This window comes from Lissotriton vulgaris, chromosome 4_1 (genome assembly GCF_964263255.1).
Source record: "Lissotriton vulgaris chromosome 4_1, aLisVul1.2, whole genome shotgun sequence".
Lineage (NCBI taxonomy): Eukaryota > Metazoa > Chordata > Amphibia > Caudata > Salamandridae > Lissotriton > Lissotriton vulgaris.
Genome location: NC_141691.1, coordinates 1,868,005,004 through 1,868,031,187, shown reverse-complemented (window position 1 = coordinate 1,868,031,187; position 26,184 = coordinate 1,868,005,004).

The window sequence follows — 26,184 nt, the reverse complement described above, 5'->3', positions numbered from 1 at the left end:
AGCTCCTACACCTATACATATACTCACATACCCATACATCCACTCACACACCTACTCTCAAAGGTTACAGGTTAAAGATAGTTTGTTTTTTTTAAACTTTGAAATTCACAAAAAAAATCAAAGGTTACAAGGAATGTTATAGTTAGGAAATAGAATTTTAAAAACCCTAGAAATTCACTGAATTAACATTGCTCATGACAACACTGATGACATCTCAAATGATACCACTGATCACATAATCCACAGAACCACTCACACATCCACTCACACCCATACAACCACTCATGCACCCACTCACTCCCCAATGCAGCCACTCACTTACCCATATACCGACTCACATAGCCTCTCACTCAACCATACAGCTACTCACATTCCCACCTATCCAACCAAACAGCCTCTCACACACCTACTAAATTAACCATACAGCCTCTCAACAGAGCCACTCACACCCACTCGCTCACTAATACAGTCAGTGATACAGCCACTCCGTCACCCATGCAGCTACTCAAACTCACACTTGTTCACCCATATTACTACTCACACATCCATACTGCCACTGAGACAGCCACCCACCCACAGATAGAAACAGTCACACAGCCACTCACATAATATGTTAGAAATAGTATCACTCATTAGTAATACAGAAATTATACTAATTTAACTTTTGAAGTACCTCAGTATATGTGTTTAACTCTCATAAATGTTTAGAAAACACAATCACTGGATGATGTCATCAGTGATGTCACTTGAGATGTCATTGGTAAAGTCATGAGTGATATCACTGACATGTCATGAGTGATGTCATATGTGAGGTCATAAGCAGTGCATTGCGGGGGCGTAAGTTAAAGTTAGCGCAGGTACCTATAACTGCTGATTTTCATTGGTTTTGTACAGGTCTTGTATGAGTGAAATCTGAGCGAAACTATAACGTCAATGGTTTTTCCAGTATGTATGTATGTATGTATGTATGTATGTATGTATGTATGTATGTATATATATATATATATATATATATATATATATATATATATATATATATATATATATATATATATATATATATATTACCTATTACCTACTGGCGGTAGCCAGTAGGTATATATAGTTAGGACCTAGTTTCCATAGGAAATCCCCAACATTCTATTGGGAATAACTTTGGCGCTGGTTGATGAATCTTTGCAAATTTCTCAAAGAAGATGGCTCGCTCCGCTCCTCTCCTTCCCTGAAAGTTTGGGGGGGATTCGTCAAGTGGGGGCTGAGAAAAAAGGGGGGTCCCAAAACGTGTTTTCCGCATGTTAATTTCCATAGGACCTTTAGACTCGGCTACAGCCCGAACGGCTGAACGGAATTATTTGAAATTTGGTAAAATGGAAGAGACTGGTTCGCAGATTACGCTTTTCTTTAAATGGTGTAAATCCGTCCAGTATTTGCTGAGAAAATTGCATTTAAAATCAATTATATATCTATAAGCGCGCACGCGTGCGCGCACTGTCCCCGCCTGCCTGCCTGAAATCGGGCCGCCGCGCTGCCCGCGGCGACCCGGAAGTGCTGGGGCCGGCCGGCCAATCCCAGCGCGGCCGGCTGGAAATGCCCACCCCCGCCGCGAGGGGGAAGAAGGAAGATGGCGGCTGACTCTGCAGGGCTCCCGTGATGGGAGGGAGCCCTGCCACCTGTAAGAGAAGCGTCATCTGCGGCTGACTGCCCAGCTGACTGCCCAGCTCGTTTTTGTCCCCACCTGCCTACCTGAAATCGGGCCGCCGTGCTGCCCGCGGTGACCCGGAAGTGCTGGGGCCGGCCGGCCAATCCCAGCGCGGCCGGACGGCAATGCCCGCCCCCGCCCTTCATCATGGCTCGGCTCGGTCCGCTTCGGGAGCAGGTCAGCCTGTCATGTCAGCCCAGGGAGGTCCGCTGCCTGCCGCGGAGGGAGCGCTGGCCGCCTCCCTCTGGTGCTGTCAGCGGAGCGCGGTCAGAGCACTTCCCCTCGCACACTCCCTGCGTGCGAGACAGGCGTGACTGAGGGAGGAGACAGGCAGAGACCGCGCGGGAGGCGAGAGCCTGCCGGCGGGCTTTCTGTCCTTTTCCTCAGCTGCCTCCTCCGACCGTTTGGCGTCTTTCTAGGTCTCTCAGTGGCTCTTTCCTTTCAGTCCCTCTCCCTCCGGCTCTCCTCCGCCTGTTCTCTCAGTCCCTTCTGGCCCAGCACAGGTCCCCTTCCTGCGCTCTCCTCAGCTCCCTTCTGCCTATCCCGCCGCCACCATCTTGTCTGCAGCCTTCGGCTAGTATGGTGCGCTGTGCACCGAGAGAGGACGGGCCGTTGGCGGGCTCAGTCCCTGGCTACCCCCGCGCTACAACCACCCATGTGGCCCCTGTTTATTAATAATAATATTTGTTTGCCCACGGCCGACGCCGCGAGGCCTCCTCTCCCTAGAACCGGAGCTGCGCATGCGCATCAGGCTGCAGGAGGCGGGTGCTGGGCTATTGTCAGCGAACGCCACCATGACAGGGAGGGGAGAGCAGGGGGCTGGGAGTGGGGGAGGAAGGGAGAGAGCGGGGGTGGGGTACAGGGGCAAGGGGACTCGAGGGGTGCTCAAACATCACGGGGAAGAAAGGGGTTGCCTATCGAACTTTGGTGCAACGGAGCTGTGATATATATATATATATATATATCAGCTTTTAAAAAACCAATGAAATTCACTGAAAAAACCATAGGTTACAGACTATATATAGTTAGGAATTAGCCTTTAAAAAACCTTGAAAATTCACTAAAAAACCATAGGTTTTAGGCCTTATATAGTTAGGAATTAACATATAAAAAACCATTGAAATTCCTCCTATATAGTTAGCTGGACATTTTATTGATATAAAACCAATGAAATTCCACATATAGTTAGTTGCACTAACTATATATTTCGCGCATCCGCAATCCAATGCTGATGATGTCACATATTACATCATTCATGACATGGTCAGTGACATCACTGATGACAGCTCATTTAACATCAATGATCACACCACTGATGACATACTTCAAGTGATAATACAATGCACCTCCTTACACTCTAATATAACCTCTGTTACACCTAGTGTAAAATACAGAGTATCATTTTTGAAACTATTGACACACCAATACCATTTACTACATACGCACTCACTGATTCCTACATGCACATTCATTCATTCACCCATAAGGTCACTCGTACATACAGTCACTCATCATTACAACACTATCATATGCACTCATACACCTATGCAGACACTCACACACTGCCACTCATCCATGGAGTTACTCACACACCTACTCAGTCCTGTAAAGAATCAATCACACTTTGATTTCTTCATCTATACAGTTAAACACAAAACAGCTTACATTTTCACAGATATACTAACACATACTTACTTACTTATACAATCAAATCCTTCATCCATACTCTTATACATCCACTCATTCTTCAATATGTAAAACATATTTAAACTTTACAAAAACACACAGACAATGGATGATGTCATCAGTTGCTGACTTGGCTTGTTGCTGAAGTCGACAGGATTGTATACCTTGCACTTAATTTAACAAAAAGTCCCGCCCGTGTGGGCGTGGCCAACCCTGTGGCTTTATGGATCTTGTGGTGCAGGTAGGTACATCTCTCGTGAGTACCCGTCAAAACTTGAGCAAAATTATATGAAAGTGTTACCCCAGTGGGTTGAAGGTTGAAAGATGTGAGCTGCGCAACTTCTGCCTTTCCAAATGACGCCGGGAACTCTCTGCCTTCTCACGGAGTCAGCTTCACCTGGCCTCCCGAGCCTGCAGCAAGCAGGGGGCCTCATTCTTGTGGTTGGACTGAGCCGCTCATATCACAACACAAGGTTAGCCCGGAATGAGAAAGGGCCACAGGCAGATCGGTTTCTGTTCCACTTTATTAGGTGTTAAAATTGCAAGCTAGCAGCATACAGGATTCAGCATTCAAAGTTCCAATAGCCAAACGCGTTTCAGGAGAATTCCACACCCTTCATCAGTGACTTGTTGCTGAGGTCGGCAGGATAGTATACCTTGCACTTAATTTAACAAAAAGTCCCGCCCGTGTGGGCGTGGCTAACCCCGTGGCTTTATGGATCTTGTGGTGCAGGTAGGTACCTCTCTCGTGAGTACCCGTCAAAACTTGAGCAAAATTATATGAAAGTGTTACCCCAGTGGGTTGAAGGTTGAAAGATGTGAGCTGCGCAACTTCTGCCTTTCCAAATGACGCCGGGAACTCTCTGCCTTCTCACGGAGTCAGCTTCACCTGGCCTCCCGAGCCTGCAGCAAGCAGGGGGCCTCATTCTCGTGGTTGGACTGAGCCGCTCATATCACAACACAAGGTTAGCCCGGAATGAGAAAGGGCCACAGGCAGATCGGTTTCTGTTCCACTTTATTAGGTGTCAAAATTGCAAGCTGGCAGCATACAGGATTCAGCATTCAAAGTTTCAATAGCCAAACGCGTTTCACGAGAATTCCACTCCCTTCGTCAGTGGCTTGTTGCTGAAGTCGACAGGATTGTATACCTTGCACTTAATTTAACAAAAAGTCCCGCCCGTGTGGGCGTGGCCAACCCCGTGGCTTTATGGATCTTGTGGTGCAGGTAGGTACCTCTCTCGTGAGTACCCATCAAAACTTGAGCAAAATTATATGAAAGTGTTACCCCAGTGGGTTGAAGGTTGAAAGATGTGAGCTGCGCAACCTCTGCCTTTCCAAATGACGCCGGGAACTCTCTGCCTTCTCACGGAGTCAGCTTCACCTGGCCTCCCGAGCCTGCAGCAAGCAGGGGGTCTCATTCTCGCAGTTGGACTGAGCAGCTCATATCACAACACAAGGTTAGCCCGGAATGAGAAAGGGCCACAGACAGATCGGTTTCTGTTCCACTATATTAGGTGTCAAAATTGCAAGCGGGCAGCATACAGGATTCAGCATTCAAAGTTCCAATAGCCAAACGCGTTTCAGGAGAATTCCACTCCCTTCGTCAGTGGCTTGTTGCTGAAGTCGACAGGATTGTATACCTTGCACTTAATTTAACAAAAAGTCCCGCCCGTGTGGACGTGGCCAACCCCGTAGCTTTATGGATCTTGTGGTGCAGGTAGGTACCTCTCTCGTGAGTACCCGTCAAAACGTGAGCAAAATTATATGAAAGTGTTACCCCAGTGGGTTGAAGGTTGAAAGATGTGAGCTGCGCAACCTCTGCCTTTCCAAATGACGCCGGGAACTCTCTGCCTTCTCACGGAGTCAGCTTCACCTGGCCTCCCGAGCCTGCAGCAAGCCGGGGGTCTCATTCTCGCGGTTGGACTGAGCCGCTCATATCACAACACAAGGTTAGCCCGGAATGAGAAAGGGCCACAGGCAGATCGGTTTCTGTTCCATTTTATTAGGTGTCAAAATTGCAAGCTGGCAGCATACAGGATTCAGCATTCAAAGTTCCAATAGCCAAACGCGTTTCAGGAGAATTCCACTCCCTTCGTCAGTGGCTTCTATATCCAACAGATCGCCGCAGCTTATCAAGCACAGCAGCCACGGACAACGATAAGGACTTTTCAAGCAGCAGTGATTTATTTAACAAAAAGACAGGCAGAATGTCAGAAACAAATATTACCTACTGGCGTTCGCATGCGTGTGTGTAGGGTGCGTGGACTGTGCCGTAAAATAAATAAAATAAAACTGATTTTGTTTAATAATTCGTCTCCAGGGGGGGTTAAATACCGGAGGCAAAATTATTACATTTTATGTGGGGCCCAGAGGGGTCCCCGAGCCTCGGGGATCGTCAGCCCCTGGGGCTAAAAAGAAAAAATGGTGGGGGGAGGGATCAAAGGTCCTCAAAGGCCCGGGGACCATCACCTCTTGGAGGTTTATGTATTGTGGGAGGGGGACTATGTGGCCCCCCTCCTGGAGCACTCGAGGGCCTGTTACCCCCGGGGCTACAAAAAAAATCATGGCTGGGGAGGGGGGGCTGTAAGGTCTCCAAAGCCCCTGGGACCACCACTCCCCGGGGCTTTATGTATTGTGGGAGGGCCCACATAGAATCTGGGTTATCATAAAAGTTTCCAAGGCCAATTTTATAAAAAGGTTCCTTCACATAACAAAACCATGGGATCTGCATGGCATGATTCAAATTTACACAATCTTTTAGGATTTCTTTTGAAAGCTGCAAATCCTCTGAGGACCAGATTTTTCCCCATAGGAGCAATGGGGACACATGGATAATATCGCTCACAAATTCTAAACCCAACTCATCATGACAAAACATGTTTGGAGAACTAATCGGAGCTGATAAAAGACGTTTTAAAAACTTGTTCTCCATAATTTGTAGTTGGGCGCATTTATGGTATCCCCATACCTCCGCTCCATAGGTTGTGACAGGCAAGCATTTAGATTCATATAATATCTTCAGTTCAGCAATAGGTTTTTGGCCTAATTTACTTGCAAAATGAAAGAGGGCCTGTATTGATCTCGTGGTATTTTGTACTCGTGTCGTTATTAAAGGGTCCCAGCTCAGAGTTTTGTTAAAAAGATTTCCTAAGTAGTTAAAATGTGGGACCTTTTCAATGATCAAATTATCTACAACAAACCTACACGTTTTTGTTCCTCTTGGACTGCAGACCATTGAGAAAGATTTTGTGAAATTGACCTTAAGTTCTAAACCCAACATAAATTCATTAAAAGCATTAAAAAATGTTTGCATACTATTTGCAGTTAAGGTCATTAACACTGTATTGTCAGCGTAGGACAATAGAGGTATTTGTTTGCCGTTTATTTTAGGGAAGTCTGAAAATTTTTCCAATAAAAAAAATTCTAATCCATTTGTATAAACTAAAAACAAAAAGGGAGCCAAAATACAGCCCTGACGGACACCTTCGGTTGATGGGATAGGTCTTGTCTTTTCGCCCCCAAGGCAATATCGGATGGCCACTGAAGTAGCAGCATGTAATCTGCGCAGCAGGGTGACTAAGGGTTCCTCAAACCCCATAGCCTTCATTAACAACCACAATTTCTCCCTGCACACAGTATCGAAGGCACTGGATAAGTCCATGAAGGCCAGGTGTATAAAAACACCCCTGGTCTTTATGTACTTACCCATGGTCAGGGCTAAATTGAGACATTGCTCCGTTGTCCCCCTACCCTTTCTAAAACCACACTGTGAGTCCACAATAAGGCCACAGGAATCTGCCCATGTCTCCAGATGGTCCAAAATTACTCTCCCCATTAACTTGCTTTAGTCTAAATCGCTGGTCGCTTTTTTGTATCCAGTCTGTTGCACCCCATCGACTCCCTCTGATGCGCACCCAGTCCTCACTGCTCACCTTTTGTGGACAGGACACCTTTTACATCATGTAGTCCCGATCTGCCACTAAGAAGTCTCACATATGGTGCCGAGTCTTGATATTGGTACGGCTAACAACATACTCATGTTCCCATCATCATCATCGCAGGTTCTTCACCCGCTCAGTCCTTCCGGTACCACTAACTCAGCGACCAAAGAGGCCACGTCGTAGTGGTGGGCCCACAGTTTGGTGGTTCAGGCCTACATGAGTAGTCTGGACCACCAGGACGGGCCATCACAGCGCTTGCGATGGGAGCAACTCTAAAATGGCGTAGAGCACGTGCGCCCCGTCTTTTCTATAGGGAGGGTCACGTGCAGTTACGCATGTGCTGGATGGGTGTGGTGTGGTGTATACCAGCCATGAGGAAGTTTGTGTCTGCCGTTTTGACAACTAGACCTGGAACTAAGAAATCACTACAATGAAAATCTGCGCTATGTAGCTTTGTTGTGTTTTCCTGGAAGCATAAGTGCAGGCTGGCCTGATGTATGCCAGTGCTTCGTGAGGCTCTGAACCATGACTCCGAAGCTATGGGCGTGGTCCCGTCGTGAGCTATATGAGAAATTAAGCTCTTCGAGTGTCCGTTTTGTACTGCTGACGTCACCCGGGTCGTAAAAGCAAATGTGTCATTATATCTGTAAAGTTCCACACCTTGGCCAACATGGAAGGTACGGGGTATCACTGACTCTATATTCGTTCATAGTTGCATACATAAAAGATGGTGGACGTGACGCATTTCTGTGATTATGAATGTTTGTTGTACATTCAGTGGAGTGTTGTAGCTATAGAAATACAGGGCTGGGAAAGATTTAAGTTGTAGTTTTTGGCACATGAAGGGCAGCTAATTTATATACATATGTGGTCATTTAGGTACACTGTACAACTTGATGCTGAAAATCAGTGTTCGAGTCTCGGAGTTGCATGCACATCCTATTATTGTAAAGTAATGACATAATGTACGCGTGCCTGAAAATGTATTGTAAATATGGTGCTCATATAAATAGCTGGTATAGTTTTGGGTTGATTTTGCACTTTATAAATATACTTTTTTTTTTTTTTTTAAAAAGAGGAATAGCCCACACTGACTGTCAAAGGTAAGTTGGTTGCATTCGCTATTTATAGCACAATTATAAATTGGTAGGGCGGAGGAGCAGCATTTTACAAACACAATAAATACACAAAGACAGATAGATAGTTGAAGTGGGTACAGGCACGTGTGCTCGACTCCATTTTATTACGTTGTTGTGAGTAACAAGTAACAGATATTTAACCATAATAGTTTATGACTTCCGTTGTACAAAGGTAGGACTATTGTATGTGAAATAATGTATAGAACATTCTATTGTAAAGGGTTCATGAGTTGTGGTGCACTGAAGTAGGTGATGTTTGTGTTGAGCCTGTGATGATGTGTATTTCAGGCAGACCACACTGGTAGAAATGTGTTTTGACGATTGAATTTTGCATTAACAAGGGCATGTGGCGATTATTTATGGTGTACTGAGTTAGTGGTACGTGTGGTGTTTATCGTGTGCTCACCCTGCGATGATGCGTTGTCTGAGCGGACTGCACTCAAACCATTCACTGGTGCATACTGGACTATATGAACTTTGAGGGGGGAACTAGCATCAATGGTTATCAATTGCTCTGTAAACTAGGTCTACTGCTTGCCCTCCATAACAAATTAAATGGTTGCATTTCACGTAGTGCATTCTAACTTTCTCAAAATGGGGACGTACGTCTAGTGGCGATGTTGAAGGTGATGTCCCACAGGTACTTGGTATTGCCGGTGGTGAAGGTACATTTTGCCGCAATTTTCTACATTCTTTGTTATCATAGTTCACAGAATGCAACGATTGAAGGAGCTTGCGCATACTAGCAGTGCAACAGCACTATTTTTTTCTCTGCTTTAAATTAATTCGAGGCTGAATTTAATTCTGTCTGTAGTGTAGATGAAAAGGTAAATTCAAGTTGTGAACCTTACTATGCACAGTGTATATGGAATTTTGTCTTCTGAATTCTGGCTTAGTAAGAGCAAGTGGCGATTTTGTGTAGGTTTGAGGGGGGTTACTTTATTTGGTACTGCACTTTATACATAATTAATGAAGAACAAGTTAAATTCTGCCTGAATACGCCATGTGGTGATGAATTATGGTGCAATGAGTTAGTAGTACCTTTGGGGCTGAGCGTATACGTAACCTGCGATGATGCGTGGTCCGGATAGACCGCAATGGGGATTTTTTTTTACTACAGAATTTTGCGTTAATAAAGGCCCTTGGTGAATATTTATGGTGAACTGAGTTAGTGGTATGTCTGGTGTTTAGCGTGTGCTCATCCTGTGACGATGCGTGGTCTGAACGGGCTGCACTCAAAGAATTGAATGTTGCATACTGGATTGTATGTATTTTTAGGGGGAAAGAAAGTGCTATTGATGGTTATGAATCCTTCAGCAACAAAATTATCAGAATCAGATGATTCTTCCAGTGGTGTACCCATTTTTGTCTCCAAAAAAGAAATTCAGGTTTCCAATGAAGACATTTGACTTATGCTATCCACATTGTAGACTATCATTAAGTGCACATTTGTACTTGCAGCATGAAATTTATTATTCAAGAAAATCTATATGTGATACAAAAAAAGTTGTTAACGGAAGCATAATAAAGGGATATTGTATAGGTTTTGATAAATGTTATACTTAGTTTGGTATTGTAGTCTGTGAATAATAAATCAACATTGTAATTAATTGTAAGCTCTGATGACCGCAGTGTAGGCAGGAGGCAGCGGTTAGCAAGAGCCCACGACTATGTGTCATTGATTAGAGTTGCACAGTATTGGTAATTTAGTGTGTTTGCACGCAGCAATGATAAGTGGTGGAAAGAGTTAGTGGCACCTGAAGCAACAAAGTTCTGTGGAGTCTGCGATGATGCGTGGTCCAAGCAGGCCGCACTGTTAGCAAAGTCTTTAAAATCAAGTTTTCTAATAAATATTGGTTGTCCATTCACAGAAGTAAGTTGAAGTATATCTTCAAAAACTATGATATATTTTCTTCTAAATAAGTCATCTCATTCAATACGGTCACGTGGCGATGATTTCTGATGCACTGAGTTAGTAGTACCTTTGGGGCTGAGCGTATACATAACCTGCGATGATGCGTACTCAGGGGCGCGCCGCACTGGGAGCAATGTTTTTTGCCTAGTGAATTCTGCCATAATAAGGCCACGTGGAGATGACTTGTGGTCTGAAGAACTCAGCGTGTGCACACCCTGCGATGATTCGTGGTTTGGGCGGGTTGCACTGGTACAATGTCTCTTGGCTATTGGAATGCATCATGTGCAATCGCCATTCCACCTGAATCATGAGCCCTCACAATGTAGATCGAAGGCAGTTGTCAGCACAGATATCGACAAATGATTTTTGTTACTTATGTAAAAAGAATCTGAACATATACAGTAGAATCGTCTCTACATTACATAAGTCAAGGCTGAATTCCCTACTGTTCATAGTGTAGATGGAAAGTTGAATTCAAGTTGTGAACCTGCTGTCGGCAGAGTAAATTTTGGCAAGAGTCCACAGAAACATCGACGAATGCTTTTTTGACATATACGTTAATAAAATCTAACGACACAGTTGAATTGTCTCTGTCTTTAATAAATAGAGAATCAATTCAATGTTGATTGTAGTGCTTCACCGCTTTTGGTATCAAGTGGTGAACTCTGTTGATCGCAGTGTACACTTGAAGGTAGTACTTATTACAGACATAGATGAACGTTTTTTGAGGCATCCATGAATAAAATTGACTCTTCTTTTCATAAATCAAGTCTAACTTGCATGCTGTCCGTAATTGTCTCTGTATTAAATCAATGAAGGCTGATTTTTCTACTGTTCAAACTTTAACAAAATCTGAGGACATAGTGCAATTGTCTCTGTTTTAAATGAATCAAGACTGAATTCAATTTTTATTTTTATTTTTAAATTTTTTTTATAGAGCACGACAAGACCCTTATGGGTATCAGAGCGCTTTACATATAGTAAAGTTCTTCATACATCAGGTATGCAAAATTAAACAAGTATACATAACGTCATAAAGCAGAGAAGTGGTAAAGTGAACCAAAGAAGCAATCCAATTGAATCGAGTGAGGATAACAAAGACGATGTTTTCTGTAGTGCTGATGCGCAACTGGTATCAAGTTGTCAACTCTACTGACAGCAGAATAGATTGAAGGCAGTTCTCAGCAGAGATACTGAAGTCAAATTTAGATCCAAAGTTGAATTCAAGTTGTGAACCCTGCTCTCCGCAGTGTCAATGGAAACCACTAGTCAATACAGACATAAGTCTGCGGTGGTGTGGCGCTGAGTTCGCAATTGGCCTTTATCGAGGAAGCACACAGTCATGGCAGCAGCCACGTGGCAGGGTGGGGACCTTCGCTGCGGCACAGTCTCTCCTCTTTGCATAAGTGAACCACGCCCAAGCCGTAGCCTAATTATTTAGAATGATGTAATATGTGACATCATCACCAGTGGATTGCGGGCGCGAGAGTTACAGTTAGTACAACTAACTATAAAGGAGGAATTTCAATGGCCTTGTATGAGTGAAATGTCCAGCTAACTAAAAAACCCCTGACATCCTATGTTTTTTTCAGTGACTATATATATATATATATATATATATATATATATATATATATATATATATATATATATATATACACCAAACGCTGTCTCCTGCACTTCCTTCTGGTGAGCACAAAGACAACACAAATCCAATGCTTCTGGTACACAATCTTTATTTTTTTGAGCCGCTAAATCGGATGAGTTTCGGGCGTCCGCCCTTGTTCACAGATTGTCAGTTAAAAGCTCGCCATTTTCTTAGATATATTTTACAACACAACATGTGACCATTGACATGGGAAACATACTATAGGTAACCTTGTTTGCACTTTCTTCCCTTTTTAAAAAAAAAAACTTTACGCAAACATTTCAAATGTCGGCTGACAAATGACAGTTAATAGGAATTTTAGCCACATCGATTAATAAAATAAACGTTTTCAAATATTGCTGCATAAATGAAAATTAATTTTAGAAATTCTCAAAGGCTCCTAAATCCTACATCCACATGCTAATAAAATCTAACTGTATACAGTATTTGAATAAGAAACACTCTTAAAGGCAAATAACATCACTTCATAGTTAAGTGAAGAGCTCATAATAATAATGAACCTATATTTTCATGTCATAGATATTTGTGCAAATAACGCAATAAATATGTGCAAAATGAATATTACTTTCCACCATATTTCTAAGTATTTGCAAATCACGCAATAAAGTCCTATGCAAATTTGTTACATCTTGTGTAAAATATCCCAAAAATGTGTAAACCAACATATTCTCACATGTGCAATTAATGCTTTACAAGAAAATATCCTTTTCTAAATAAGTTCATTAAGCAGCCCATAACTGCAATTCTATCCAAATGGTTCAACCGCCCTGTTGACTACCTGCATAAATGCAGTATTCAAAATTAATAAAATAAAACTGTATTACACATGGTGATGAACAGAGCCAAAAAAGAAAAAGTGGAGAAAAAAGAACCCATAAATTGGTGATGCCAAATAATAAATGTGGCAATTCCAAACAATTTTTACTCAATGAAAAAAGTAAATCCTTTTTTAAAATAATCTGTAAGCAGTATTATCCATGTCCACAAGATTTTTTTTAAATGAGACAATTTCCCCTATTAATGTGGTTATACAAAATTTGTTACAAAAGAAAAAAGTGAGAAAGTAAAAATGTAATGTCTAAACTCAGCAGCAGGGAGGCCCAAGTGATGATACTGTATATAATTCCAACTATTCTTAATAAAATTACAATTCATAAAAAGTGATACAAATCCTCTTTAGTACTCAGTCCTTTGGGAAATTTAAAGTCTAATTCAATAATTATTTGTGACTCCATTCTCCTAAGCATTTTATCTCTATCTCCTCCCCTCCGTGGCTTAGGAACAGCTGCTATAACAAAATATTTGAGGCACTGTAAGTCATTGTTCTGCATCGACTTAAAGTGCCTCGCCACTGGGTATGTACTATCGTAGTTAACGATGGCACGCAAATGCTGGAGAATCCTGACATGTACCTGCATCTTTGTGCTCCCACATATCTCAAGCCGCAGGTGCATGTCAGGACATAATCCGCATATTCAGTCTTACAATTGTAAGATCTTTTGATATTAGACATTTCTGGACTGAAAGGAGTGGCGTATTGAGTGGTGTTGACTCCAAATCTGCAGGGCTCTGCAGCTGGAGCACCGTACAAATCCCTGCCGGGACTGTAACCACATTTGTTTTTTACTCAATTCAGGAAAGCTTCTACTGATTTGAGATCTCATGGAAGGTCCCTTCCTATATGTGATTGTTGGAGTATTAGGCAATCTCGGAGCCAATACAGTGTCAGTTTGTAAAATGGGCCAACCTTTCATGACAATGGACCTAATTTTCCTTTCTTGGCGGTTGTAGGTAGTTACAAATCTAGGAACCAAAGAAAGATCAGTAGCCTCTGTTTCCGTGTGTATACATTTTTCAATCTCAAACAGTGACTCCCGTGATCGAGCCTGCATTTTATTTACTGCTTGTTTAAAAATCCCTTCTTTATACCCTCTCTGCCTGAATCTTTCTAATGCCTGAGAGGTAAAAAAAGGCCAATCTTCCTCCGTACTGCAAATATGTTTAAGCCTTAACAATTCACCGAAGGAAATGTTATTGATGACATGCTTGGGTTGAGCACTGCTTGCATGTAAAGTACTGTTTCCAGCAGTGCTCTTTCTATGTAATTTTGTAGCCAAATGCCCTCTATGAATAAAAACTTTTACATCTAAAAAGTCAACCTCTTGCTTAATTATCATAGATGTAAATTTCAAGTTTTCCTGATTGTTATTAATTGTTTCAACAAAAGCATTGGCACTAATAACATCCTCCTTCCATAAAACAAAAACATCATTAATAAAACGCATCCACTTTAAAACTTGGCTATTAAAAACTGCATTGTGTGTGCCCATGAGGACCTGCTCCTCCCACCAGCCTACGTGTAGACACGCATAGCTGGGGGAGAAACAGGCCCCCATCTCCACACCCCGTTTTTGCAGATAAATGTCATTGCCAAACATAAAATAGTTATTATTAAGACACCATGATGTTAGTTCCAAGACCATTTTGTTGTGACTATAACATTGTATTGGTCTTTTTTCTAAAAAATGTTCCAAAGCCCTCAAACCCTATCATGTTCAATACTAGTATAAAGCGATTCGATATCCAACACCATGAATATCAAATCCTCAGTCCATGGAACATCTCTGATTTTCTTAAGGAAATCACCGGTGTCCTTAATATTTGTTGGCAGACTTTTTACTAGGTCCTGTAAAAAATTGTCAATATATTCAGTGATATGTTCTGCAACCCCTTGGATCGCTGAAATAATGGGGCGCCCCGGAACAGGGAATACTTGCTTATGCACCTTCGGTAGAAGATATCATTTTGGTAGAACAGGGTTTTCAACCTACAGAAATTCATGTTCCTGTGTAGAAATAACCCCTCTTTTTTCCATTTCAAAAGGATTTTTCTGAGCTTTTCTCTTGCCTAGTTGTACTGTTTTATTCTTGTCTTGGCATAGCATGAAGGATCGCCAAGTTGTTGCAATGCTTCTGCTATATACTCCTTTTGGGGCCAAATTACAATGTTACCGCCTTTGTCTGCAGTAGTGACAATAATCTGATGGTCATTGCTCAGTTTTTTAACTAGGGACGCATATTCTTTCTCTTGTTCACTCTTATATCTACTTCTATGTTTGACCTTTTAGTACAGCTTTTTTAAGTCCTCCACAATTACATCATGGAACGTGTCTATAGCGTCCCTTGGCATGTTTGGCATAAAATTTGATTTGGGCTTAAAGGGACTTGTGTTAGCCCTAATCTGTATGACTGATGCATCCCTGAGTTCCTGTTGCGTTGACATTTGTTCTGTTTCTTCAATAGTGTTGTTATGCTCAAGCTGATGCATTGTGAGATAAGTCCTTGTATCCGCTGCTGAGAGTTCCAAGCTGGTTTGGTTGTTAGTGTTTTGCTCAGCTTCCTTGAGGCCATCCTTAATGCTGAAAGATTTGCACAACTGTAATTTGCGGATATAACAAAAGACATCCACTCGTGTTCTGGTGTAGTTGAAATCCCAGTTTGGGCAGTAAGTTAAACCAAAAACTGTTTTTCCGCCTCGGTCAAAGTTGTTGTGGACAAATTTATAATTGTATTTTCATTTACTGCTGTTTGCGCCAATATTGCCTTTTGGGTTTTTTGTAAGGATTTTTGGTTTTTGCGGCGCTCTCTTCTTCTTTTGTTGTTCCTTGACCTTTTTTCTGTTGATTGCGTGGCCTCAATGTTTGTAGTTGATCTGAGACTAAAAAATCCACCTCCTCTCTCAAATCCAACACTCTTGATTTATCCACTATTGTGGATTTAGTTTTACTTCCTTCATCTGATGACAAGCCACTCGTTAGAGAATCAATGTCACTATTATCCGTCAATGATTCAGCGATATTGGCTGCAGATGCTCCTGTTTGGATAGTAGATAAAGTCTGTTGATTTTGTTGAGTGAACTTGGACTTTTTGGCATTCTCATATTTGTGTGCAAATGTGTAGATTCGCCCCTGGGCGTAATCCTCCTTATCGGGTGCAAATTTATAAATCTTGCAAGCCTTAATTTTATCTTCCTGCTTGGTTAGCCTCTCCTGTATCTCCTTGCGTGATTTTGTTATTAAATCATTTGGTTCAAACTTTGCCAACAATCCATTGATTTCATTGATTTCTTTCATTAACGCATCCCTGTCAATTGTTGCGGATTTCACTAGAATTTTGACTAGATTAGTTGATGCTTCCAAGTTACTGTGGCCCCACTCCTTCAACATCTCTGGATTTGGGCTCTCGTAACTCGGGGCTAGTAAAATGCGAAGCCCCCTAGGAACTCGACCTTATTCCACATATTTAGATAAGCACTTATGTTCCCACCATTTTGATACTTCCTGACGCATGCATTTCTCCAAGCGCTTTAATAAACCACGTATCTGGCTCTCATTAGTATTTTCACTACTGCCGGGCACCACCTTTGCCGTCGCTCCTTTACCGGTCACTTTCGGCAAGTTGGAAAAAAGAGCAATAGCGTCAGCCTCTCTGCCGCGCACTGTTTCTGCTGACATGGTTCAGCGGGCTCCTCTTATAAATGTTTGTATTTGAGCTGGACCTTTCAAACAATCACTATGGAAAGATTCCCGCATCGTGCCTTGCCGTCCTCCCCATGGTTGATTATCGCCGTATCACTCACCGCAGACAGGTTCTACTGCAAACGCCGACCATTAAGGTTACGCTGCCGCTTCCCTTTTCGTCACGGTTCCGTGCTTGTCTTCAAACGGGGGCTGCTGCTGAAAACTCCGTTGTGGAAACAAACAATTGCTGGTTGAGAGCCGCATCCGACTTTTAGGGAGTGAATTCGCCTTGGAAGCAACCACCTTCCGACTTTTACATAAACACCAAACACTGTCTCCTGCACTTCCTTTTGGCGAGCACAAAGACAACACAAATCCAATGCCACGATCTTCATTTTTTGGAGCCGCTAAATCTGACGCGTTTCGGGCGTCCGCCCTTGTTAACAGATTGTCAGTTAAAAGCTTGCCATTTTCTTAGATATATTTTACAACACCACATGTGACCATGGACATGGAAAACGTACTATAGGTAACTTTGTTTGCACTTTCTTCCCTTTTTTGAAATATGTATATATATGTATCTATATGTATGTATATGTGACCAAGACTTGATGAGGAAGTCAAAACGCATCTTGTTGCTTTCTAGCCAGTAAAATAGATTTTTCTTCACCCAAACCGGAGTGGCTTGTTTCTCCCTAAGGAGTGTGAGAGTTTTTTTTGTTGGGATATATATATATATATATATATATATATATATATATATATATATATATATATATATATATATATATATATATATATATATATGTATATAAATATATATATTCACAGATGCCCATGCAATAGGAAGCACTCGTCCAACAGCTCACATCAGGCTGCAACACAAACTCAAGTTTTCAATCACTCATGCCTGACGCGTTACCGACTTTCACCGTCCTTGTTCACAGGCAGGGACATCACTAAAAAAAACTTCAGGTGTGATTAATCAGCAGTCTGGCTTTATTTTAGCGATGTCCCTGCCTTTGAACAAGGACGGTGAAAGTCGGAAACGCGTCAGGCATCAGTGATTGAAAACTTGAGTTTGCGGTTTGTTTTGCAGCCTGATGTGAGCTGTTGGACGAGTGCTTCCGATTGCATGGGCATCTGTGAAACTTTAATTTGTATGCAGCAGTCCAGCCGCAAGGAAGCACCTCCGCTCTGTCATAAGCGGGCCGGGGGCCTTGTGAGTACGAGGCTTGGTTCGGACCAGCAGCATGGCTTAAGATGTTTTTGCAGGCAAGCTACGACTCAAAGTTAGCCCATTAATGGCTATATTGTTTTAAATAATTGAGAGACATCGCTGCTGTATTTCTGAACTGTGAGCAGCACGAATCATGAACTGCAAAACGGTTCAAGGACTGCTGATACCAGAATGCTTTGCGCTTTATCAGGAGGCCCACTGGGGTAATAAATTCAGGTGTGATTCATCAGCAGTCTGGCTTTATTTTAGCGATGTCCCTGCCTGTGAACAAGGACGGTAAAAGTCGGAAACGCATCAGGCATCAGTGATTGAAATCTTGAGTTTGCGGTTTGTGTTGCAGCCTGATGTGAGCTGTTGGACGAGTGCTTCCTATTGCATGGGCATCTGTGAAACTTTAATTTGAATGCGGCAGTCCAGCCGCAAGGAAGTACCTCCGCTCTGTCATAAGCTGGCCGGGGGCCTTGTGAATACAAGGCTCGGTTTGGACCAGCAGCATGGTGTAAGATGTTTTTGCACGCAAGCTACGACTCAAAGTTAGCCCATTAATGGCTGGATTGTTTTAAATAATTGAGAGACATCGCTGCTGTATTTCTGAACTGTGAGCAGCACGAATCATGAACTGCGAAACGGTTCAAGGACTGCTGATACCAGAATGCTTTGTGCTTTATCAGGAGGCCCACTGGGGTAATAAATTCAGGTGTGATTAATCAGCAGTCTCGCTTTATTTTAGCGATGTTCCTGCCTGTGAACAAGGACGGTGAAAGTCGGAAACGCGTCAGGCATCAGTGATAGAAAACTTGAGTTTGCGGTTTGTGTTGCAGCCTGATGTGAGATGTTGGAGGAGTGCTTCCTATTGCATGGGCATCTGTGAAACTTTAATTTGTATGCGGCAGTCCAGCCGCAAGGAAGCACCTCCGCTCTGTCATAAGCGGGCCGGGGGCCTTGTGAGTACGAGGTTCGGTTCCGACCAGCAGCATGGCGAAAGATGTTTTTGCACGCAAGCTACGACTCTAAGTTAGCCCATTAATGGCTGGATTGTTTTAAATAATTGAGAGACACCGCTGCTGTATTTCTGAACTGTGAGCAGCACGAATCATGAACTGCGAAACGGTTCAAGGACTGCTGATACCAGAATGCTTTGCGCTTTATCAGGAGGCCCACTTGGGTAATAAATTCAGGTGTGATTAATCAGCAGTCTGGCTTTATTTTAGCGATGTCCCTGCCTGTGAACAAGGACGGTGAAAGTCGGAAACGCGTCAGGCATCAGTGATTGAAAACTTGAGTTTGCGGTTTGTGTTGCAGCCTGATGTGAGCTGTTGGACGAGTGCTTCCTATTGCATGGGCATCTGTGAAACTTTAATTTGTATGCGGCAGTCCAGCCGCAAGGAAGCACCTCCGCTCTGTCATAAGCGGGCCGGGGGCCTTGTGAATACGAGGCTCGGTACGGACCAGCAGCATGGTGTAAGATGTTTTTGCACGCAAGCTACAACTCAAAGTTAGCCAAAACCAATCTCCCCGAAGGCATGAAAGATGTAGCCATATGGATAAAAAACTGCCGCCTAAAACTTAACTCAGACAAAACGGAAGTGCTTATCCTAGGATCATCCCCCTCTGCCTGGGACGATTCATGGTGGCCTTCGGATCTGGGCTCTGCACCCATACCCACAGACCACGCACGCAACCTAGGCTTCATCCTAGACTCCTCCCTCTTGATGACCAGACAAGTCAACGCCGTCTCATCTTCCTGCTTCAACGTACTTCGTATGCTCAAAAAAATCTTCCATTGGATCCCCACCGAGACAAGAAAGACTGTCACCCACGCACTGGTTACGAGCCGGCTAGACTACGGAAACACCCTCTACGCCGGAATTTCAGCCAAACTACAGAAAAAACTCCAACGCATCCAAAACGCATCGGCGAGACTCATTTTGGACATCCCTCGCTAAGATCACATTACCGGCCACCTGAAGGACCTCCGCTGGCTTCCGGTCAACAAGAGAATAACTTTCCGTCTCCTCACCCACGCACACAAGGCCCTCTACAAACTAGGACCCGAATCCCTCAACACTCGACTATCCTTCTACACACCCACTCGCCAACTAAGATCCTCCAATCAAGGCCTCGCCGCAGTCCCGCGTATCCAAAGATCCACCATGGGAGGTAAATCCTTCTCCTACTTGGCGGCCAAGACCTGGAACTCACTACCCACTCAACTCTGCCTCACACAAAACCACATCTCCTTCAGAAAAGAACTTAAAACCTGGCTATTCGATAGATAATGATTCCCCCTCCCCAAGCGCCTTGAGACCCTCTGGGTGAGTAGTGTGCTATACAAATTCCTGAACTTGAACTTGAACTTGTGAGTACGAGGCTCGGTTTGGACCAGCAGCATGGCGTAAGATGTTTTTGCACGCAAGCTACGACTCAAAGTTAGCCCATTAATGGCTGGATTGTTTTTAATAATTGAGAGACATTGCTGCTGTATTTATGAACTGTAAGCAGCACGAATCATGTACTGCGAAACGGTTCAAGGACTGCTGATTCCAGAATGCTTTGCGCTTTATCAGGAGGCCCACTGGGGTAATAAATTCAGGTGTGATTAATCAGCAGTCTGGCTTTATTTTAGCGATGTCCCTGCCTGTGAACAAGGACAGTGAAAGTCGGAAACGCGTCAGGCATCAGTGATAGAAAACTTGAGTTTGCGGTTTGTGTTGCAGCCTGATGTGAGATGTTGGAGGAGTGCTTCCTATTGCATGGGCATCTGTGAAACTTTAATTTGTATGCGGCAGTCCAGCCGCAAGGAAGCACCTCCGCTCTGTCATAAGCGGGCCGGGGGCCTTGTGAGTACGAGGTTCGGTTCCGACCAGCAGCATGGCGAAAGATGTTTTTGCACGCAAGCTACGACTCTAAGTTAGCCCATTAATGGCTGGATTGTTTTAAATAATTGAGAGACACCGCTGCTGTATTTCTGAACTGTGAGCAGCACGAATCATGAACTGCGAAACGGTTCAAGGACTGCTGATACCAGAATGCTTTGCGCTTTATCAGGAGGCCCACTGGGGTAATAAATTCAGGTGTGATTAATCAGCAGTCTGGCTTTATTTTAGCGATGTCCCTGCCTGTGAACAAGGACGGTGAAAGTCGGAAACGCGTCAGGCATCAGTGATTGAAAACTTGAGTTTGCGGTTTGTGTTGCAGCCTGATGTGAGCTGTTGGACGAGTGCTTCCTATTGCATGGGCATCTGTGAAACTTTAATTTGTATGCGGCAGTCCAGCCGCAAGGAAGCACCTCCGCTCTGTCATAAGCGGGCCGGGGGCCTTGTGAATACGAGGCTCGGTACGGACCAGCAGCATGGTGTAAGATGTTTTTTCACGCAAGCTACGACTCAAAGTTAGCCAAAACCAATCTCCCCGAAGGCATGAAAGATGTAGCCATATGGATAAAAAACTGCCGCCTAAAACTTAACTCAGACAAAACGGAAGTGCTTATCCTAGGATCATCCCCCTCTGCCTGGGACGATTCATGGTGGCCTTCGGATCTGGGCTCTGCACCCATACCCACAGACCACGCACGCAACCTAGGCTTCATCCTAGACTCCTCCCTCTTGATGACCAGACAAGTCAACGCCGTCTCATCTTCCTGCTTCAACGTACTTCGTATGCTCAAAAAAATCTTCCATTGGATCCCCACCGAGACAAGAAAGACTGTCACCCACGCACTGGTTACGAGCCGGCTAGACTACGGAAACACCCTCTACGCCGGAATTTCAGCCAAACTACAGAAAAAACTCCAACGCATCCAAAACGCATCGGCGAGACTCATTTTGGACATCCCTCGCCAAGATCACATTACCGGCCACCTGAAGGACCTCCGCTGGCTTCCGGTCAACAAGAGAATAACTTTCCGTCTCCTCACCCACGCACACAAGGCCCTCTACAAACTAGGACCCGAATCCCTCAACACTCGACTATCCTTCTACACACCCACTCGCCAACTAAGATCCTCCAATCAAGGCCTCGCCGCAGTCCCGCGTATCCAAAGATCCACCATGGGAGGTAAATCCTTCTCCTACTTGGCGGCCAAGACCTGGAACTCACTACCCACTCAACTCTGCCTCACACAAAACCACATCTCCTTCAGAAAAGAACTTAAAACCTGGCTATTCGATAGATAATGATTCCCCCTCCCCAAGCGCCTTGAGACCCTCTGGGTGAGTAGTGTGCTATACAAATTCCTGAACTTGAACTTGAACTTGTGAGTACGAGGCTCGGTTTGGACCAGCAGCATGGCGTAAGATGTTTTTGCACGCAAGCTACGACTCAAAGTTAGCCCATTAATGGCTGGATTGTTTTTAATAATTGAGAGACATTGCTGCTGTATTTATGAACTGTAAGCAGCACGAATCATGTACTGCGAAACGGTTCAAGGACTGCTGATTCCAGAATGCTTTGCGCTTTATCAGGAGGCCCACTGGGGTAATAAATTCAGGTGTGATTAATCAGCAGTCTGGCTTTATTTTAGCGATGTCCCTGCCTGTGAACAAGGACAGTGAAAGTCGGAAACGCGTCAGGCATCAGTGATTGAAAACTTGAGTTTGCGGTTTGTGTTGCAGCCTGATGTGAGCTGTTGGACGAGTGCTTCCTATTGCATGGGCATCTGTGAAACTTTAATATATATATATATATATATATATATATATATATATATATATATATATATATATATATATATATATATATATATATATATATATATATATAGATAGATAGATATATATATATATAGATATATATATATATAGATATATATATATATATATCACCTCGCAAATTGCCTTGTCGCAGGGGGAGCACTCAGGAGCTGGTGCCATCGCCGGGATCAAGGCAGTATCCCGTATTCAAATCTCCAACACAAGTTCCAGAAATGATGGCACTCCACTCGGGTATGTTTTCAAGGGTTTTATTCAACAACTGTGATCGCCTACGCGTTTCGAACATGGCGTTCTTGATCACGGCAAGTTATCAGACAATAAGTCCCTTTTCCCTTTTGCATTAAATACACATATTACACGCATTGCATTATGGGCTTTGTAGTTAAATTGGTTTCATTAAACATACAGGCATTTGTACATTTCCATCATGTGTCATTTTATGCGCTGCCATTTAACCATATGGGTTTGGCTTTTTGTATATAAAAATGAGCGTTCAACGGACTAAGTGCCATATGGTATCTTTTTATGTGTGTAAGTGAGATAAATCTGCTACTTCCAGTTTTTGTGTGGTAATGTGGTGGTGAGCGCTCCCTGTGCGGCTATGTTTTTGCTAGCCATGTTTAGATGTGGACTGTGTTTTGGTGTTGAATGACTGACTGTTGTAAGGTTGCACAAAGAGGGGGAGGGCCCTATGGTTCCTGGGCTGAGTGCCCTTGCTACCGCAATCATCTACCACAAGTAGCTGGAAGTGTGCTTAACTGTGTGTGCTTTTGTTCATATTATTGGTGCTAACAATGGATATTCACAATCACGATTCAAGTTCTCAGTAGTCCAAACAGTTTTAGGAAACAATGTTCTTTTTTAATTATAGATGTACATGTAGTTCAGCATCTGTGTTCAGTCCCAAGGGCTGCATGGTTTTAAATCTCATGATTAATTTGGACTCAAGCCGTCTCAGTTTTAGTTTCCTATCCCCGCCACGTTCATGTGGAGGTATTGCGGCTAGTCCTGAGTATGACATATTCAGCCATGTGTGGCCCGAGTGACTTGTCATGTGTTTTGCCATGGCATAGGAGAAGTCTTTTTTCTATATAGCACGTGTGTGTTCAAGAATACGTTTTTTCAGAGGGCATGTCGTGCTGCCAATGTATCTTTTACCACAGTTGCATTTAAGTAAGTATACTACAAATGGGGTTGCACACGTTATTGTTTGCTTTACTTCGAAGTTCTTCCCATACGGATCAGACATGTTTTTTAGTTTTTTTCCGATTTTGCATGCCTTGCATATTAGCCATTTGGTAAATCCTCCTTGCTTTGTGTCTAGCCAAGATGGATTTTTTCTAAGTTCAAAGTGGCTGTGTACCAGGTGATCTGACAAATTGGGCGCTCTTTTGTAGATGATCGACGGTCGTTCCCCTATATCATTTCCAATGTCAATGTCCTTTTTTAGTACATGCCAGTACTTTGTCATTACTTTTTGTATTTTGTAACTTTCCTTCGTGTATCTGATTATCATTCTGGTATATTCCCCTGTTGTTGTTTCCTCCATCGTCCAAATTAATCATGAGATTTAAAACCATGCAGCCCTTGGGACTGAACACAGATGCTGAATTACATGTACATCTATAATTACAAAAGAACATTGTTTCTTAAAACTGTTTGGACTACTGAGAACTTGAATCGTGATTGTGAATATCCATTGTTAGCACCAATAATATGAACAAAAGCACACACAGTTAAGCACACTTCCAGTTCCTTGTGGTAGATGATTGCGGTGTGGCAAGGGCACTCAGTCCAGGAACCATAGAGCCCTCCCCCTCTTTGTGCAACCTTACAACAGGCAGTCATTCAACACCAAAACACAGTCCACATCTAAACATGGCTAGCAAACACATAGCCGCACAGGGAGCGCTCACCACCGCATTACCACACAAAAACTGGAAGTAGCAGATTTATCTCACTTACACACATAAAAAGACACCATATGGCACTTAGTCCGTTGAACGCTCATTTTTATATACAAACAGCCAAACCCATATGGTTAAATGGCAGCGCATAAAATGACACATGATGGAAATGTAAAAATGCCTGTATGTTAAATGAAACCAATTTAACTACAAAGCCCATAATGCAATGCGTGTAATATGTGTATTTAATGCAAATGGGAAAAGGGACTTATTGTCTGATAACTTGCCGTGATCAAGAACCCTACGTTCGAAACGCGTAGGCGATCACAGTTGTTGAATAAAACCCTTGAAAACTTCCCTGAGTGGAGTGCCATCATTTCTGGAACTTGTTTTGGATATATATATATATATATATATATATATATATATATATATATATATATATATATATATATATATATATATATATATATATATATATATATATATATATATATATATATATATATATATATTCCCAAAGTGAAGGGGACCACACGGAAGCTTCTTATTGAAAACACCAGGTTTATTCACAACTTGCTCGTGGCATAAAGCATGGTTGCAGCCTCAGTAAAATGTTCTGGCCAAACGCGTTTCGGGATCACCATCTCCCTTTGTCAGTGGCGCTTCGTGAAAGCAAGCGGTCTCGCTGTGTTTAAAGTGTTCAGTTCAATCACCTGCCCCTGGGCGGGGGCGTGGCCGTAGCAACGGCCTTCTCGGCGTTGTAGTCTCTTTAAATAACTTCCAAGTGGGTATGCGAGTTCGTTCGCCAGTAAACTCAAATTTATGCCCCAGTGGGTTGAGGGGGGTACCAGCTCTTTTGACACGCAGCTTTGTAGATGCAAATAGTGTTTGTGTGAGCGCGCACTGGAATAACGCTCACACTGCTTCCTTCCATGTGCAATGCACCGAGGGGTGTTGCAGGTCCGTAAATGAATGCGGTGGGTCCTCTTCGCGACCGGGACGGCCGCTAACATCTAACCAAACACCAGATTCCCAAAGTTAAGGGGACCACATGGAAGCTTCTTATTGAAAACACCAGGTTTATGGACAACTTGCTTGTGGCATAAAGCATGGTTGCAGCCTCAGTAAAATGTTCTGGCCAAACGCGTTTCGGGATCACCATCTCCCTTCGTCAGTGGCGCTTCGTGAAAGCAAGCGGTCTCGCTGTGTTTAAAGTTTTCAGTTCAATCACCTGCCCCTGTGCCGGGGCGTGGCCGTAGCAACGGCCTTCTGGGCGTTGTAGTCTCTTTAAATAACTTCCAAGTGGGTATGCGAGTTCGTTCGCCAGTAAACTCAAATTTATGCCCCAGTGGGTTGAGGGGGTTACCAGCTCTTTTGACACGCAGCTTTGTAGATGCAAATAGTGTTTGTGTGAGCGCGCACTGGAATAACGCTCACACTGCTTCCTTCCATGTGCAATGCACCGAGTGGTGTTGCAGGTCCGTAAATGAATGCGGTAGGTCCTCTTCGCGACCGGGACGGCCGCTAACATCCAACCAAACACCAGATTCCCAAAGTGAAGGGGACCACACGGAAGCTTCTTATTGAAAACACCAGGTTTATTCACAACTTGCTCGTGGCATAAAGCATGGTTGCAGCCTCAGTAAAATGTTCTGGCCAAACGCGTTTCGGGATCACCATCTTTCTTCGTCAGTGGCGCTTCGTGAAAGCAAGCGGTCTCGCTGTGTTTAAAGTGTTCAGTTCAATCACCTGTG